Below are 20,102 nucleotides of genomic sequence, written 5' to 3' on the forward strand. Positions count from 1 at the left end.
ACACTGATGGTGGCATTTCATGCCCTTGTAAGTCAACCCCGCTCAGATGTCACAAACTATGCAAAACCCAAATATAATGTGTTATGTCGGTTTCGTCAATTCGTATCAGGGCCCAGAGACCCTAGCCTCAGAGGGCAAGTGCAGGTCCCCCAGGGAGGGAGAAGGGAAATTTAGTGCAACATGTATGCTGACACCATTGCCAAAGAATCATATGAGCAGGTTCCCAGAAGCTTGTGGGACTCTGTTTCCATGTGGTCATGCACCTCCTCCCTGGCCCTCACAATCTTTCCATCCCCTCTTCCTTGATGGTCCCTGAGCCTTGGATGGGTGAAGTTTATGGGGTCCTATCCACGGACAAGCATTCAGCAGACTTTTGATCTCTATCCTTCGGGTGTTTGTGAACTTTAGTGTTCCTAGCCTGCCTCTGCATGAGGGAGCTTCATTAATGAGAACTGAGAGATTCATTAGTGTCTTCTTTACCCCTGTTCTATGTTCCATAAATGAAGAAGACCTGGTTTTGCTAAAGGAAGGGACTCTGGGCTGGCTAAACCTCAGTGGATGGACTTGCACTGGGGAACATCTGTGGACACTGACTTGACACAGTGGGCCTTAAAGGGATGATAGAGTATATGGGCTCCAGTGGGGGCCTATGGGAGGATGCCAGTGGAAACGGGTATAAAGATAACTAAGATTGTTTGAGATGCTTTGTATGAAATACACAAAAATTCAATTAAAAAAAATAAAAAACTGCTTTGCTTTTACTCTGTTTCCGTAGTTCTAAATATTAGCTGTGATAATATAAATGTAAAAGACTTACCATTTTAACAATTAAGTGGATAATTTCACAGCCTTTAGTATATTTATATTATTGTACAATAATTTTCTCTATTCAACTGCAAAACATTTTCTCATGAGTACAAACTCAAACTCTGTTTCTACTAAAAGGCAGACCACCATTTTCTTGTCTTCAGACAACAAATACCATATCCTACTCTATATCTCTATTAACTTGAGAATTCTAATAATTGCAAAAGGATTAATATAACATTTGTCCTAATGTGTGTCTTAATACATCAAATAAAATTTCCTCAAGTTTTATTCTTATAATAACATGTATTAGGAGTCTATTAACTTACAACTATTAATACCTTTTCAAAATATACATGTTAGACATAGTGGTTATTCTTTCACACTTCTATGTATATTTGGGTTGTTTCCACATTATCGATTTTTTACATCTATAAATAGAAAAGTAGAAGAGTAAGTAGTCAGCCAAAAACAGTCCTAGAGATTGAGAGATCAGGCATGAAAACAAAAATTTTAATGTCCCAGAAAACTTGATGGCATTACATAGAGAATGTGCTAAGTAGAAAAGGGAATCTCATTCTGAGCCCTGGGTAACTGTAACAGGAAAAAATCAAACGAAGAGCATCTAGCGGAAAAAAAGAAGAAAGAATGATCAGTCCAAAGAGGAGCTACTTGAGTGTTTTGTGTCTGCAGTAGAGTGCCTCAAATACCTTTGGAAGTTTAAGCAATAAAGGGTGTTATCCACTGTATCAGAATTAGTGAGATGAGAACCAATTACAAGTGGAAGAGGGGTGATTAGGAAACTAGAAGAAAATTGAAGTGAAATATCTTTTTCACATTTTCCATATCTTTCATTATGATACTGAGGGTCACAATCCTGCTAGACAAGTGCTATACCATGGAGCTGTGTGTACACTGCTCTTTTTACTTCCTACTTTGAGATAGATCTCACTATGTAGTCCAGACATGCCTTGAACTTACTTTGTAGCCCAAACAGTTCATGAACTTGTAATCCTCCAATTAAAATCTCCTATGCAGATGTGATTATGGTCTGAAACACAACACAAGGTTTTCATTAGGTTTTCTACAATGGATTATATTTCTTTTAAGAATACATTCTTTCAATAAACAACACAATATTGGTATGGTTTTTATGTATTTTTCTCTTGTTTCTCAGTTCGGAGTTTTGGTGCATTTCATATAATAGATCTTAATCAAATTTAGATTCCCCCCTTCCACCTCCCAGAACTTCCCACCAGATTTTGTGCATTCTATCATGTATATTAAGTCCTATCTGGTCAAGCATGTGTACTCAGATGTCCCTTGGTGGAAGTTCATCTCCTGGAGTTTACTCAGACTATTTAGAATCACTCCCTTAAAGAAGACCTACGCTCCCTCATCTCACAGTAATCATTTTCCAATAGTTTCTAGGCTAGGGTTGGGGCCTGCTGCCCATTTCCCTAGTTCTATGCTGGGTTTTTGTCTGATTGAGTTGGCATGGGTCTTGTGCATGCTGTCACCACAAATTCTCTCTAGGCAGCTTCCTGTGCAGTTTCTGTTTGCCTTTCCAATGTTACTATATGAGGTTATGATCTGCTATAGAAATTCACCCATCACTCTCATTTACTCCAGAGTTTTTTTGCATAAATAATATGATGGAGCATAAATTAAATAACATTTTTGTTTGACTAAACCACTTATGTCAGGATATTGAGGAAGCAACTTACACTGACTCCGAAATGTTCTATTGAATCAAACTGCATAGCACAGTCATCCCATTGTCATACAGAAATTTAAGAATTATTGTTCTCTACATGTGATGTTTTTCATTTATTTGTTGTATTTCTCTAAAATAATGTAATGTGTGTAAAATAAGTCCAGTTTTCCTATTTTGAATTCTGTTATCTATTATCTTTTCCATGCTGGATTAAGGAAAATAATGTACTATTTATATGGTTGAAGTTCATTTTCAATAATAAAGTCATCATTACTTTCCTTCACAAAAAACCCATAGTAATTATTATAAAAATACAAAACAAAACAACAAGGGCAACAACATACTGATCTACACACACCAAAAAAGTAATACAGGAAGCCAGGATGTTACAAAACTAAATTATGAATAACAGGTTAGATGTATTTGCCTCAGAGCACTCCACATGTTGCTGTTCATGTATATTTCTGTATTTTTTAAAAACAGAATATCTTCTCTTTAGCACCGAAAAGGCTCCCATGTGATTCAGGTGTCTTGTCATTATAACAACAATATTTAGTCTGAATAAATTTCTCGACATCAGTGTGAAACAATATAGCAATTAAGCAAATGTCTTTCTCTTTATTAAATCTAGGAAAAAGAAAGGATCCTTGGTTTAGCTATGTAAAGGACAGCAATTTAAAAGTGCTTTAGATTTTTAGGAAATCAGATTACTATGAAGATTTGTACCAAAATACAATACATTAAAAAGGAGTTTGAAATGATTATCATTTAATTCATCCTTCATTTTTGTATCAGCATATTCACCCTTAACTCTCAAGTTTTCATCCTTGTGAGCATTCCCTAGAATATTTTACATACTTTTGTTATTTCTCAGCGATGTCCATCACTTAGCTATAAAGAGAACATAGTGGATGACAAGATGCATCCTGGGTAGAAGAACTGCAAGATAGTGGAGAACTTGAGAATTAATGGAATTTATAGGTAAACTACCTAACTTGACAGCAAACTCAGTGGATTGTTGGGATGATACATTTTAAAACTTAAAATTATTTTAGAGCTCTGTGAATTTGCAGAGCAAGTTTAGAGTAAAGAAATTGATGTCTTTGCAGAGTTTAAGAAAGTTGGTGAAATTTTAAAAATGAAAAGTAGAGACGCCCTGTGATTCCTGGTTTTGTCATTCATACAAATCTTTGAGACTCGAGTCTCTGGATTATGCCTCCGATGAGATTCTGAGATGGCAAAAATTCTAGCCACATAGCCTCATGCCTTTGAGAATAAGGATTTGATGATTAAAAAAAAATCATTGTGCTGGATAGCTTCAGTTGTCAACTTGACACACCTGGGTAGAAGGGGCCTCAGTGTGGACCTGAATCTATTGGACTGGCCTTTGGCAGTGTCTGTGGCTATTTTCTTGATTGTTAAGTGATGTGGGAGGGTCCAGACCAGTGGATGGTGCCACCCCTGGGCAAGTGGTCCTGTATTATATAAGATATCAGGTTGACACAGACCAGGGGACCAAGCCCATAAGAGCAGCATTCCTCCATGGCCTGTGCTTCAGCCCCTGCACCCAGGTTCCTGCTCTGAATTCCTACATTGGCCTCCTTCATGATGAACAATAACCCAGTAGATGTAAGCTGAATCAACTGTTTCCTCCCAGAGTTGGCATTGGTCAGAGTGTTTTGTTACAGCAATTGAAAGTAAACTAAAGCTATCATGAAAAAATATTAATAGGTATTGATTGCCACAAAAGGAGGAATCTAGAAGTCACAGAAAAAAAATACACCAGAAGAATTTATTTTATTAGAGTTAAATAATAGTATCTCATCTTTGTTTGAATTTTCACTTGTCTATTGGATAATAATGAAGTTATTTCATGTCATCATTAATTACCTATTTTCTTCACTGATGTGTTTTCTTGAATTCTGGTTGACAGTTTGCTTTGTTGACAGCCATAATTGAGAGTTCTTTACATATTGCAGCATGTTCTCCATGATTTCAAAATATTTTTCCAGTGAGTAAATCATCCTTAATCCTTTTACATGTACCTTTTCCAAATTAAAAAAAAAGTAAGGTGCATTTATGATCATTTATAAACTATAGTTTATAGTCTTAATATCAAGATTAATTAGCTTTTTATTTAGTCCTAAAGTCTTAGTATAAGAGCTTTTATTGTTTAAGTGTTTGATCAGCTTACAGGACAACTGATTAAGATGTGTGGTTTTGCTTAGATTTACCTTATTTGCCCTGAATGTTCCATTGCCACAACAACACATTAAAATATTTTCCCCCTTTTATTGAATTTTATTTTTAATTTGGTCATAATTTAGAAATATTTGTGTAAGTATATTTCCGAGTTTTCCGATTTGTTCATATTTGCCTATATTTTTATACCTAAAATATTTCCAAAGTACCTTGGCAACTTTTAATTATGGAAGAAGTTTTAAAATGGAAACACTTGTATCTTCTACTGCTCTTTTCCAAAACAAATTGCTCCTGTGGGACCTTTTCTTCTCTACATGAAATTTTGTATATGCTTGTCTACAGTTATAAAATTCTAATGAAATTTTTACAGAGAACTGACATAATAATATGTTGAGCTTTCTATTTCGTTTGTATGATTTGTTTCTCCATTTACTTATTGTGTTTGTTACTCTTTTATTTCTTTCATGATTGTTTTATAATTTTTAACCTTCAGATTCAGGAAATATTTAGTGAAGTTTTAGTTTACATATCTCATTTTATTGGAAACAGTTACTAATGGCATTATATTTTAATTCTAATTTCCTAAGTTTATTGGTTGTGTACAGAATTGTTATTCATTTTTGTGTTGGTAGTTTTGCCTATAATTTGGACTATTTTAATTTATTGGTGATTTGTTGTGCTGTCATATATGATGTATGCAAATAAATTTGACATCCACAAATAACCTTTCACTTCATTCATTTCATTCTGTGTGCTTCTTGCTTCTTTTGATTGCCTCATATCTAGGGACAATTCCTAGCATGTATATCAATAACAGTGTAGTAATGGGCATACTGCCTTTCTCATAGTACTAACAGGAAAATGCATAATCATTATTAATTTGATATTAGAGGAAGGTTATGTTTTTGTCTGTATGTGAATTATGTTTATGAAGGTGAGGGATGGCCTCCTCTTTATATTTTTTTTTTGAGAATTGTTATGAATTGATGTTGAATATTGTCAAATGCCATTTTTATTCCAATTGATATACATCAATGTTCCAGTACTCTGGTTCAAGCTGGTATAACCAGTATCAATTCCACTTTGTGGTAGCACATAATTCCTTTTATGTATTATTTGATTTCTTAATAGTTTGTTGAGAAATATTGTGTCTAGTTTCATAATAGATATTGTTCTACAGTTTTCTGTATCTTGTAAGTTATGAACATTGTTTATTTCTGTCTTCAGGCTATTTTTGTCAGTCTTATAACAGTTTAGTAAATATGCTTTCTTATTTTCTTTTGAAGTACCGACATTTTTATTTAACATTATTATTTTCCTGTTCAACTTTTATTCATTTTTGTAACTGTCTATTATTTTATTAAACTGGTTTGCCTTGATTCGTTTGAATTTTTTCTACTTTCTTTTGGTAAGAATTTAATTGGTTGTAAGAGATTTTGTCATTGTTATGTAGGCATTAAGTGATGTTAATGATTCCGAATACTTTTTAGCATTTCTTCTTCTGAGTCGCTTATGCTAAATAAACATTTGGATTCCATTTTAGCCTATTTACAGTTAGGGTTGGAGCTTCCTGCTCACCTCTCCCTTCCATGCTGGTTCCCGGTCCTGCTTGGGTTTGCACAAATCTGCGCATACTGTCATGAGCATTGTGGGTTCATATATGCAACTACCCTGTTGTGTACAGACAACACAGTTTCCCTGTATTCACCTACTACTTTCAGTCTTACAATTTTTCTGCTCCCTCCTCTGCATTGATCCCTGAGATTTGGAAAGAGAGGGTGCAATACAGGTGTCTCATTCAGGGCTGAGCACTCCACACTCTCTTTTTCTCTGCACATTGACCATTTGTGGATGATCTCTGTGCTAATCTCCATCTGCTGGAAGAAGGATCTTCTATGGTGACAGCATTGTCCCTCAGGAGAAAGTGTTCCTGTCTAATGTACAGCAAATCTAAAATAATATGCACAAAACTGTTAGAGAAAACTGTAAAAATTTAGAGTAAAATTGAATATTGTCTGAATAAATGGAGAAATATTAAAACTTCAATGACAAGAAAACTCAATATTGTCAAGATGTATGATTTTCTCACCTTGATTTAGATATACAGAAAATCTTAATTTAGAATATATGGAGGCATTTTATATGTCCATAACCTTATTTACAAGTTTATATAGAGAGGCAAAAGAGTAGCCAACACAATATTGAGCACAAAATGACAGAATATGTACATGATCTGCCTTTAAGACTTATTGTGAGAGCACACAAACAGACCTTCATAAATACTCCCAAATTTATACAGTGTCCAAGACAATTCCATGGAGAAAATAAATTACCAACAAATAGACTGGCTTTTGGTTTTTTTTTTAGCATAAACTAATTATACATAATAGCATAATCGAAGTTTCATTATGACATTTTTATACATGTGTGTAATGTTTTCTGATCATATTTACCCCCTATCAGTCTCTCTTCTTCCACTTCTATTCCCACTGATCTATTTCCTTTTCTCAAATAACACCCTTTCTACACCTATACCTGTATCTTATTTTGGTTTGGTTTTGTTGATTTCAGGGTTGTTTTTTTCTTGTCTGACTCAATGAGTTCAGTTAGTGTTGCACACAAGAACACATACAAGGAGTTATTTGTAGGAAAACAAGCAACATGTCAGTGCCTGCACCACTGAAGATAATGTCTCTTCCTCACCAAGCAACCATTAAGTATCTATAGATTCTCAGAAATTGGTAAGAGTGTATAAGCCCTTTCCCCCTAGCAAATGTTAAATCCTCAGGGAGGGATGAGATGTCACAAGACCCTCCTGTGTGATTTTTATAAAAAATGCACTTTTTTGAATTTTTGTGCATTTCACACAAAACACCTTAATCATCTTTATGCCCCTCCCCCATACACACTCCCCTGGAGCCTCCCCCCACTGGATTTCATGCATTCTGTCATACATGTTAAGGCCTATTGAGGTAAGTTATTGTGCCCAGACATCCCTCAGGGCAAGTTCATCCACTGGGGTCAAGTCAGCCTTTTCAGAGTCTCTCCCTTAAAGACTATCAACTCTCCCTCACCCAGCAGTAGTCAACTGCCAATAGTTCTTCAGCTAATGTTGGGGCCTGCTGTTCATTTTCCCAATTCTATGCCGGGTTCTAGTTTGATTGAATTTGCATGGGTATTCTGCAAGCTTCTTGTAGTTCTTTAAGATGTCAGGCGCCCCACTAATGATCAGACATAAAGTAGAAATAAAATTTTTTATTGCTTACAAGTGATGGTAATGGGGGTGCATGGCATGCTTTGAGGTCACACACACCCAAAGATCAGAGAGCAGAAGCAGAGAGACAGAGAAGGGAGAGAGAGAGAGAGAAAGAGAGAGAGAGAGAGAGAGATCACACAAAACATTGCCTTCATTAGATTCAGTTCATTATTAGAAAAGCTTTCTCATGATAAATTTAAATTTCTGTGTTTACAGCAAGTGAGAATTATTAGGTCCAGTATGCCATGCAGTGACATTGATATTATTACTACATATTACCACATACCCACATGGGCCATGCTAGGGATGGGGTCAGTAGAGCTAGGCAAACAGGCTGCAGCTAACTAGCTGCCTCAGAGGGAAGCAGTTACCAAGGATCATCCTGAGCACCTGGGAAGAGTTTTTCAGACAGATAGGGAATTACTCAGATGAACTCACAGCAACAGTAACAGTATAGAAAGGACCCAAGCAAGCACGAGCCAGATTAAATCCCAGTACAAAGTTGGGAAAGTGGGTAAGAAGCCTTAACCTTAGCTGAGGAATTATCAGAAACTGATAACTGCTGGGAGAACAGAGCCTGTATTCTTTAAGGGTGTGATAGATAGGTTAATCAGGCCCCAGTAGAGGGTCCCATACTGAAGGATGCATTGGTACACAAATTTGACTTAATAAACCTTAATACATGGCAGATTATGTGAAATCCAACAGGGAGAGGACCATAAGATAGGTGCAGATAAAGGAGGGTGTCTATATATGATCAAAGTATATTCTCTGAAATTTTCAAAATTTCAGTAAAATAATGATAAAAAGAATAAAAATATAAAATTAAAAGAAATATTTGCAAAAAAGTTTAATATTTTAGGAGGATATCATAAATAACAAAATATAGATAAGTGAAATAGAGGTCAGGCACGATGGTACATGCTTGTGATCCCAACATTTAGGAGGCTGGGAAAGTCATCCCAAATTCAAGGTTAGTCTGGATTACATAGTGAGTTCAAGGCTAAACTGGGTTACATAGTGAAATCCTATTGTAAAAATACAGAATTGATAGGCGCTGGAGAAATGGCTTAGCTGTTAAGAATGCTGGCTGCTCTACCAGAAGACCCAGGTTTGGTTCCTAGCACCTACATGGCAGCTAACAACTGCTTGTAGCTCCAGTTCCAGGATATATAATGCCCTCTTCTGACCTCCACAGGTATTGCATGACACAGGTGCACTTAAATACATGCAGGCAATACATACACATAAAATAATAAAAAGTAAATAAATAATATGTTTACAAATGTATAATAGATACTATGAAAATAGGAACGATTAACCAAATAGTTAATCTTTTACTATTAATATTTTACTTGACTAATAAATTAATAAAATAAGAAAAGATACAATTCACCTACTGTCTCAGAAATGCAGAGATTTTTTGGTCAACTGTATACTGGCAAGTTAGGTAACCTAAAAGTTATTGATTGACTTTAGAAATGTAAACTACCCAGATTGAATTGAAATGAAGGAAAAATTCTGGATGAACCAATAAAATGAAAGGAGATGGACAAATACCTTACAAGAGAAAATATACAGACTGTAAATAGTCTTATAAAATGATGCACATATTTTTATTGGAAAAATGAAAATTAAATGTCTTTTAAATTATACTTTTACTATACAACACAGAAATTATATATTCAGCAAATTTCATGTGAACATTTATAAAGGCTTCACTCATTGTCAAAACCTGGAAGTAAGAAAAAATTCTTTCACTACTTGCTGGTTGAACAAGCTGAGGTCCATACATACAATGTGATACTTTTCAGTGATGTAAAGAACAAAACTATTAATCTGTGCAGCAACATGGGTGAAACAAATTCACAATGGTAACTGAAAGAAGTCAGTCATAAAAAAATTATATTAAGAAAGTAGTCTATTTATAAAGCTCCTCCAGAACAATCAAAACTAAAGAATTATAAAAAGAGCCTTCTTTAAGTGCTTTGTAAAAGGATTTATAACAATCACAGTTCTTTAGAGGAAAACAATAAACAATAGAATATTTAAAGGGGATTTATTAGGCTGACTACACTCCAGTGAATGAACTTGCACTGAGGGACATCTATGTAAAAAAAAAAAAAAGCTTAACTTGATAAGCCTTAACATATATGACAGAATGCATGAAATCCAGTGGGGGCATATAGAGGGTGTAGATGGGGGGGCTTAAATATGATTAAGATTTACTGTATCAAATGCACAAAAATTCAATAAAGTATACATTAATTTTTAAAATATTTTTATTTTATGTGTATGTGTGTATTGCCTGCAGGTAAGTAAGTGCACCTGTGTCATGCAATGCTGGCAGAGGTCAGAAGAGGCTGTCGGATTCCCTGGAACTAGAGTTACGGACAGTTGGGTGGTGGGATGCCATGTGGTGCTGGGATTTGAACCTGGGTCTTCTGCAAGAACAGTCAGTGTTCTTAACTGCTGAGCTATCTCTCCAGCCCCTACGTTAATTTTTTTAAAGATATAAAAACTGCTTGCTTCTATGTCAGAAACAAATTTAAATTTGAAAATTTTAAAAATGTGCTACAGATGTTACTATCTGCTTGAGCTCCTATCTTAACTTCCTTTCAGTGATATTCTGTAATCTGGAAATGTAAGCTAAAATAAAATAAAAAAAAAAAACCTCTTTCCTCCTCTGTTATTTCTTAACAGGGTTTTTATCAGAGCAACAGAAATGGAACTATATCATTATAGTTATATCTTGTCCCAAGGTAACTGCTCTGCAGTTGGTGAATAACTAAAGTAGTTTTTGTGCTTGCTACAACCAACTTCTCAGTCACCTTGTATTATCATTGCAAAAACTATGGCCTGATCAAGTTACCTATGGAATCCTTCATATCACTATTCTAACTTCTCTCTTTTGCCTTTTTTTAAAGTTTTCTACAATAAGTGAAATACACACATACACACACACATACACACACACACAGAAATACATGCATCTATAAAATGTTTCTGAGTTATTTATTCACCTTAGAAAGACATAGATGATTAGAGATGTAAGATTTTCATTAAAAATGTTATAGATGAGCTTGAACTTCTATTAGAATTATAAATTCTTCAAGTCTTCCTGAATATGGTTCACTGTCAGGGAAATAATCTTGAATTAGGGTAACAGTATGAACAAAAGTACACAAGGTAAAATGATCATACAGCAATTAGAGAAGAGTTAAAATGGCAAGAAAACCAGATTTATACATACTTAATATGTAGTATGTTTGAGACCAAAATATATTCTGCATGTGTGCCATTAGAAATGAAATCTGGTGGAGACAACGGTGCTACACTGGAAAGGATACCTAGTTGCTATGTCCTGTAGAATTAGAAAACCCTTGTTGCTAGGCAGCTAAATTTAGAACTTATGTGACAGTCAACTACAGGAATTTATGTTCTCTTTGGTCATATGAGGTCTCAAACAAAAATGTCTATCCATACAGATGGTGTTCAAAACAACCCAACAATAAGGCATAACAGAAAGATCATGGGAGCCTCCAGTCTTTCTGTTGTGAGTCACATAAGAAATCAGCATTATAGAACAGAATCACCAGTGTTTAAACATGCATGAACACACACACACACACACACACACACACACACACACGCACGCACGCACGCACACAGCTGAAAATATTTTACTAAGTGCTATTACCTTTAGGAGATTCTGTGATCTTTCTTCTTTTCTGTATACTTAATTATTTTTTATATACTTTATATTATTTTATTTTAACCGTTTTAGTCATAGTTTAAACCTAGTGGATTATACCATCAATAAGATTGTGAAGGGAGATGATAATTAAGGTACAAAGTGATGAATGTGGTGAAACTTCAGAGAAAACAGAATCTATAGAAGATTAAAAATGACTGTCTACTTTAAAGTCTCTGTGGTATTACAGTATTATGCCATATTATTAGTGAAAATGTTAATTTTTCTCAGGAGGCATTTCTCCAGTACCTATTTCTAAAATTTTAATCACCATTCCAAAATTTTCAAAATAACACCGTTTTCCACAGAGAGTACTATGTACTGATGAGGAAATTTAGAAAAACATAAAGTTGAGAAACAATGTGGAAATATAAACATAGAGTCTGGAAAGCACGTGAGTATTTCAAATAATTACCTACTTACAGCTTCATTCGTTAGGAGTATGTATCAGACTACTTTATCCTAATATATTGTGATCTAACTTAAGCATCCACCAATATACTCTGGGTTGTTTTCCTAGCTCAGTTGGCCCTGTGTTTTATGGACTGGCATAATCCAGCCAACACATGATGGTTGGACTAGGGTTTTGGCCAACAGCAGTTGAACTGGTAGAGTCAAAAGTCAGGCTATAAGGATGACAGGCACAATGCTGGGAGTTGGGAAAGTGGAAAAACATGTAAAATTACATAGCCATCTATTCATTTGCCAAATTTGGATTAACAAAAGTTGTAGTAAATATTTAAAATATGCATTAGGATAATTGAGGGTGATGATAGGAATATAATACCAGTTACATTCATAGGTGAGTGACTAGAGAATGTTAAAGATGTGTTACAAAGGCAAAAACAGACAAGCTAGGGGTTATACATGCTGTCCATGAAACACAATGAGTTTCTAGATAAATTATTCCTAAATAGTGACTCTATTCCTATAAACAATACTAGTAAAACTCATTAGGTCATTATCATAAAAATATGAAAGTAGAAGGGGGATTAGCTTGGAAGAGGAAGGGAATTAATAGGGGTGGAAAGAAACAAAAGGGGAAAATCAGGGTAAAATATTATGCCAAAAGATCTTTGGTAGAGAAGTAAGAGTCAATCATATACCTAATAATTTTCAGATGATACAAGATGGATTTGGGAGGTTGGTGTAAGACTAAAAAAGAAAGGTATCTGAGAATGTAATGAGAAACCTCTGCGGCAAATGGCTTCGAACCACCTTTAGCAATCTGAGAGGACTGCAGCCAAATAACTAATCTGTGTGGCAAATGGGAATTCTGAAATGAAAAGTTCTCCACCTGCTAAGAAATTGTTAAGATCACGGTTTTGAAGAATCAAGTAAGAATAATGACCTTTGTACAAAGCAGAAAGAGGAGGGAAACATCATTGCTACTTTGAAGAAAGGAAAACACCAGGTAAATTACTATAAGTGAAAGCGTAGGAGAATTCAGAATGTGCTCAAAATAAAAGATAATGATAACAAAGAAAAATGTCTAGGTACCAGGATGAGAGAGCCATGGGACCTGGAATCTTTCATTTTTGTATTTAATAAGTACGTTTTACATTTCTTAGAACATTTGATTCTGCTTACACTCAAAGTCCTTAATCTGGCTTCTTTAAAAAATATAATCTGTTGGACTGGAAAAATAACTCAGTGGTTAAAAAGATCAATACTAAATGAAGTAAATGAAGAGTCGATAGTCTCACTAGTTGAAAATAAATATGTACTTTCTATCTATTGCCTGTGATTTTAAAGATTCAAAATATATCTTTGCCCCAAAATTCAATCTAAATTTATGCTTCAGTTCTGTCTTACTTCAGTCTGTATCATTCATGTATTTTTTCCCAAATTGTGACACAATGCCTACATATTTTGTGCATTTACTGATGTTTCATTTGTTACAAAGCAACAAATCAATATTGTCAGGCAGGGGCTGTACTGTGTCAAATTTCTCATTTCCACAATGTGTAAAATGAGATACACATTTCACTATAAGTGAAAATTTTAAAATGCATTGCTAGTGTAGAATATTTTATAAGAGAATTTGATGTGCATTTCATTATGAGATTAAGCACTTTTGTAGACTAATCAGCAGAGCTGGTCACCTGAAAATCTCAATATTACATTCTCAAAGCTTCCCTCCTTCCTGGGGGGAATGATTTCTTTTGCATCTTTCAGAATGCTGTGTTTCATACTCAGTATTTCCATGTCCCAACTATTATTTTCCTACTTTGATTTCCTTTCGATTTTTTATGCTTTGAAGTATTTTTTAATTTTTTAAAAAAATTTAATAACCACATGATTAGAAGAAGCATTTCATTACAGCTTTAACATATTCAGTAACACATTCCAGAACAAGGATACATCTCATTCAAAAGTGGCTATAATTTTTGCATTCACAGTTGAATTAATACAATTATACAGTACTGAACTCAGTATAAACCCTGTAAGACATAAAATTGAATGAGTTTTTACCCTTTAAACAAGATCTCCATTTCACTTTAAAATATGCTGTTTCCTACATTTTTAATGCTACTAACATTTAGAGATTCCACATGTGTCTTTAATTTCTATGTACCTGGTATTACTAGTCATAGTCGGTTACACTTGGACCCTTAGTACCTGAGTATGGACATAAAGTCGTCAGGTAGATTTCACTGGTAATGTTTATCACCTCTACTATTTAACATGAAGTAAATTTTTATGCTTCCTCCTCAAATATGTCTTTTTAAAATTTGTTGAATTTTTGTGTGTGTATATCATACAGAACATCCCACGCAATCTTATTCATCTACATACCCACTTCCCAAATGGCACTCTCCCATAGCCTCCCCGCTCCCACACACTGGAGCCCATATACTCTGTCATCCCTGTTATTGTCCACTGTGCTGTCGGCACCCCCAGCCATTCCCCAATGCTTGTCCTTTCCATTTTATATGGCCTCAGACTTTGAAAAACATTATGTTTCCTAATAAGTAAAATAAAAAACAAATGCTTTTTAGTATCAGCTATCTACCTAAGGTATTACCCTTCCAAATCCACTATTGTTTACTTTTTTTGCTGAACTAAGGTATCCACCACAGTAGATAGTGCAATTTTTAAGTATAATGGACATTGAAATTTGTACTCTGATAGGAATGTACTCTGATAGATTAAAACAAGATAGGCAGTGATTTGTTACATGTAAGAATATATTTAAGGGTCATGAAAAATATGTATGTATTTTTACATCTTTTCTGAATAGTATGATTACCTAATATTTCATCAGAAATTGAAATGAGGCTTTATTACTTTTTTCCAAGTAAATCTGTATTAATCCAAAGCTCAATCATTAAAATATGATATATATTCAAATTTCTATTCGACCATTTTAAGAATCAATTGCATAAATGACCACATGAATACAAGCATTTAGATAACAATAGAATGAGTCTATATAGTTTTCATCTAAGTTTATAAGCATAAGCATATGGTCAACCACTCTTCTCCATTATATACACAGTTTAGCACTGTCTCCAACAGTAAAACACATCTGACACATCATATGGAATACAGGAAACCCCATGCCAGTAAATAAAATATTTGAGCTCTTAGGTGAATTTTGCACATGGAACAGAATCAACTTTGAGACTTGTGTTCCCCATGATATTATACATTTTTTTTGTAAATCATACATATGTCATTTATCTTGGCTTAGCTAAGGTTGGGGCATTGTGCATACAATGTTATAACTGTGGAGTTAATAGCATCACTGGGGATAATGATTCTAAAATGTCACTGATTATGACACATGAATTGGGCCATAATTTGACTATGTCACATGATGTCACCCAAATTCTCTTGGGGTCTCTTGTGCTATCAAACAAACAATATAACATATTTTTATGTGAATTTATTATGGTTTATGCCCTGGGGCGGGGAGTGACTTACAAAGCTGAGCCTGCCATTCTTGATAGCTCTCATAGCCCATCCATAGTCACCACTAGCTTTCACCCATGCCTGGTGGACCCACAGTCTTGCCCCAGGTTGGTAAATGCTGGACCATTCATTCTCGTGCTGGTCATGGCTCCTGTCCCAAGATGGCACCCAGAAGCTGCTCCCTCCATGGCTACCTCTCCTTGGTCAATTTTCTGTAGTAAGTCCCTCCCCTTGGAGGAGCCAGGCCCCTGGGATACACATGCCATTCCTCTTCATTGTCCCTGTGGGTACAAGACCTGCATAACGTTTCCTTATGCAACAAATTCAACTAGATTCAGCAACTGCAGTTATTCCTACATGTTGGACATTGTTATAAGAAGGGGCTGTACCAGTAATACACCAAGTCACGCAAGGAACTCCTCAACAGAGTCACATTGTGGGAATGGTGTTGTTGAAGAAGTAGAGGAGTGTAACTATGGATCCTTGAAATGGTGTACAGAAGACTCATAGATTGCTTAGAAAACTGCATTCTGAAACCTTGGGCTGCTTGTGCATCTGGACTCTGTTGCAAAAACTGCCAGTTCATGTCTTCAGCCACCATGTGTAGAAAGCAGGCCACCACAGAGTATGATTTTCTCAAGTGATGCAATGGAACTTCACATGCTTGTCCAGAAGATGAGTTCATGGTGGATAGGGACCCTTGTCTGGAAAAAGGCTTCTGTTATGAAAAGAAATGTAATGATCATGATGGTAAGTGTCAGTCAATTTTTGGTAAAGAAGCCAAAAGTGCAAACAATAATTGCTACTTGGCCATAAATACACAGTGTGATTGTCTTGGTCACTGTGGTGTTAAAGATCATGTATACATGAGTTGCAGTGTTTCAAATTGCTGTGTGGTTGAGTTCAGTGTGTAAATGTGAAAGAAATCACTTTTTTGAAAGTCCGTACTACTGTACACTGGACTGAAGTCCGTGGTCTCACCTGCTGGGGTACTGACTACCACTGGAGGATGAGCAAACCCCATTTCCTTGAACTGAAAGATGGTACCCTGTGTGGTAAAGAACATGTGTGTATCCAAAGACAATGTGTCTCCATGTCAATTTTGAACCATGACTGTTTGCCAGACACATGTAATATAAGAGGGATCTGTAATAGTAAATATCACTATCATTGTAATCACAGATGGGTTCCACCTGATTGCCTACATAAAGGCACAGGAAGAAGTATTGATAGTGGTCCATCCCCTCAGAAGAAAAAAAATTACCTGATTGTTCTGATATTTATAACTGATTTTTGTTTATTCTTACATTTTCATTTTCCTTTGGGTAATAAGCAAAAAGCATAAGGAAACAAAACAAACCTTCAATCTGAAGCCGTGGTAACAGATAAAAACACTCCAAGTCCTTCTATCAAAAGGAATTCAAAAGCATTTGACACTCTAAAAAAGTAAAGGAACATATCCATCGCTCATTTACAAAAAAGAAAAAATACTTGTCTTTCATCTAAGAAAACTTAAAATAAACCAAAAATTACATAAAACTCCCATGTATTAATTTTTAATGTTAGAATATTAAAATGTTAAGATTGTCTGAGACCATGAACAAGATAATTTAAAAACCCATTATGTCAGAATCATAAATATGTCATTAAATGAAGGCAATTTACAGCTTGTTCTTTTCATTATTTTAAGTCATTTTTTGTGATTTTTATTTCATACAGTCCCTGTTTCCTGAACAAAGTCACAGGTTCTGAGTTGTATATATCTGTGTTTTAATTTCCTGCCTTTCAGTTTTAAACTTCCTTCCCTTTACTCTGTTTTGATATGGAAAAGTAGAGAGAACACATAGCATGGTTTCTTTGCCAATCCTTTATTTATTTCTGCTAATGGGGAGAAAGATGGGAATGGTAAGCTGGCAGAACTGTAGGAGAGATGTTTCCATTGATGTTGCTTCAGGGATAGATCTCACCTTGGCAGTAGGTGTGGTAATAACTACTGTTAAAAGGAAAGATCCTTATGCAAATTAAATTAGTAAGACTCACTTGGCCAATGAAGAACTCATGACTCAGACATCATTCAGAACAAAGAGAGATTCATAGTGATCCAAGAAGCAACAAGGTCAATTACTATTCACAGCCAAAAATGAAAGTGATGTTCAGAAACAGTTTATTGGCTGAAGCTGGGAATTTGCCTTTTGTGAACATGGAATAAGAAGATATTTTTCTTAAAGGCAAGTGAAAGTCTGTGATTGGCTAGAATTTGGCTGCTGCTGATGGCTGTGACAGCTATCTGTGACAAGAAAGTACTGTCAAATTAGAGCTTAAAACATTTAGGCAACTTTAGACCCAATTTCATTTGTATGTTAGTAAACCTTTGTTCAGGCTTTCAGATTCCACAATGTCATTTACCCACAGTCAAGTACAGTTCAAAGTTTTTAAATGCAAATTTTCAGAAATAAGGACACACTTTAGTCTGTGCATCATTCTAAGTAGCATGATAAAATCTGGCTCATCTTGGCCTTTCAGTTATGTGAGTATTATAATGCAGTCAGTCATCTGAAACTGCTTTATCTGCGTGCAAATTAGTATTGTGTTCTTGAGAATTGACAGATGTCTTTAACACTTATACTTCCCCCTACTTGCCCCATGACAGTTTTAATTCTTCAGTATTATACATTATCTAAAATACATCTATTCCAACTTTCTTTCTATAATCATGATAGTGTTTTTCATGCCTGTAATGTTAACTCATCAAAATCTTCATAGATAAGGTATATTTCTTGCAAAAAATTACATTGAGGCTTATATTTTGATACAGTTTAATATGTTTTCTTAATGATTTTATAAGAACTTTAATTTGCAAAGTGATTATCGACACAGTTGGATTGCATTGTATTTTATGCTTATAAACATTTTCTCTTTCTTTAACCTTCCTTTTCCTACCTTGTCTTGTTTTAATTATTTTATATCATTACATTTAATGAGGTTCATCAGTTCTTTTCATTCACATTTTTGTTGTTAAATAAGGTTTGTACATATAGTGCAAGTATAGCATTTTTTATTTTGCTTTATTTATTGATATTTTCCTTTTCTTATTAATATTTATGACCCTAATAGTCTCCCTTTCAAGAGATTCTTTTAGTATTTATTGCATAGGGGGTCTGTTATCAGTGCATTTTCTCACTGGTAGATTAAGAAACTTTTGAATAATCTATTAATAGGAAATAATTAAAAGACTGGAAAGATTGCTCAGTGGTTAAGAGAACATAATACAATTCAATTCCCAGCACCTATATCAGATGACTCACAAACACCTGTAGCTTTATCTCCAGAGGGATCTAATAACTCTGTCCTTTGCAGACATGTGTACTCACATGCACATACCTACACACAGACACCTACATATATATAATTAACAAAAATAAATCTTAAATAACTGCCACCTGTTTAAAAATAAGCTTCTTCAGTTAGGGTTAATACCTATAATTATCTGTAGGTATAAGGATACATATTTATAAAAGAGTTAGAAATTAGATTGATTTTTGGAAAATGGCAATAGTAGGTTCTCTTGTAGTCTATGACCTTGCCAGCCATGTGTAGTTGGCTAGATTTACAGTATCAAACATGAATTCCCTCCTATTGAGTGGGCCTTAAGTCCAATTACATAGCTATTGGTGTAAAGTGTATCTATTGCTGCACTGGGAATATCTTGCCAGGCCACTCATTGATGTGGTTTTAAGGCTTTACAAATGGGTAAGAACATGGATTGGTTTTCTTTCTTGGCAGATTCCATAGCACCTTCTGATATCATGAGAGTTAATTTTCAAGGAGGAGTCCTCCAGGTCAGTTCCAGCTTAATTCCTCCAAGTCCTGTGTCCAAAGTGTGTGATGTCTTTAGCAATAGGATCTTACCTTAAAGCTCTGGGAGGCAACCAAGGGTTATGGCAACAGTCTCTTTATTGTTTTAGGAGTTTCTTGGACATCCAGACCAATGATGGAAAAGATTTCCCATGCCTGGCATTGAGGTTTTTGTTATGTAGCACATGGCTCTTGCAGGGAACATTATCACCCTATGATTACAGAGATCTACAACTACTCAGAATGAAGGGAATAAGTTCCTTTGGAGTTCCCAGCCCCAATTGGTAAAGCTACAATATAACCCCTACACCTAAGGTTTAGAGAATACTGAGGAAGAAGGAGTGGGCATATGATAAGAGCCAGAAGACCAGGACACCTGCTACTAGACAGTATGTTCTAGACATGAAAGGGAAGAATGCCCATGAAATCTCAACAATATGGTTGGCTAAACAAGACCTGTACAATGACACCAGTTGACCTAACAAAGTGGATGGGTGGAATTTCACAGGATTCCAATTCTAGATGAAGAGATATAGGCAATAAATGGCTGGAGAGAGAGAGAGAGAGAGAGAGAGAGAGAGAGAGAGAGAGAG

Source organism: Nannospalax galili, unplaced genomic scaffold, assembly GCF_000622305.1.
Source record: "Nannospalax galili isolate Female #2095 unplaced genomic scaffold, S.galili_v1.0 scaffold461, whole genome shotgun sequence".
Taxonomy (NCBI): domain Eukaryota; kingdom Metazoa; phylum Chordata; class Mammalia; order Rodentia; family Spalacidae; genus Nannospalax; species Nannospalax galili.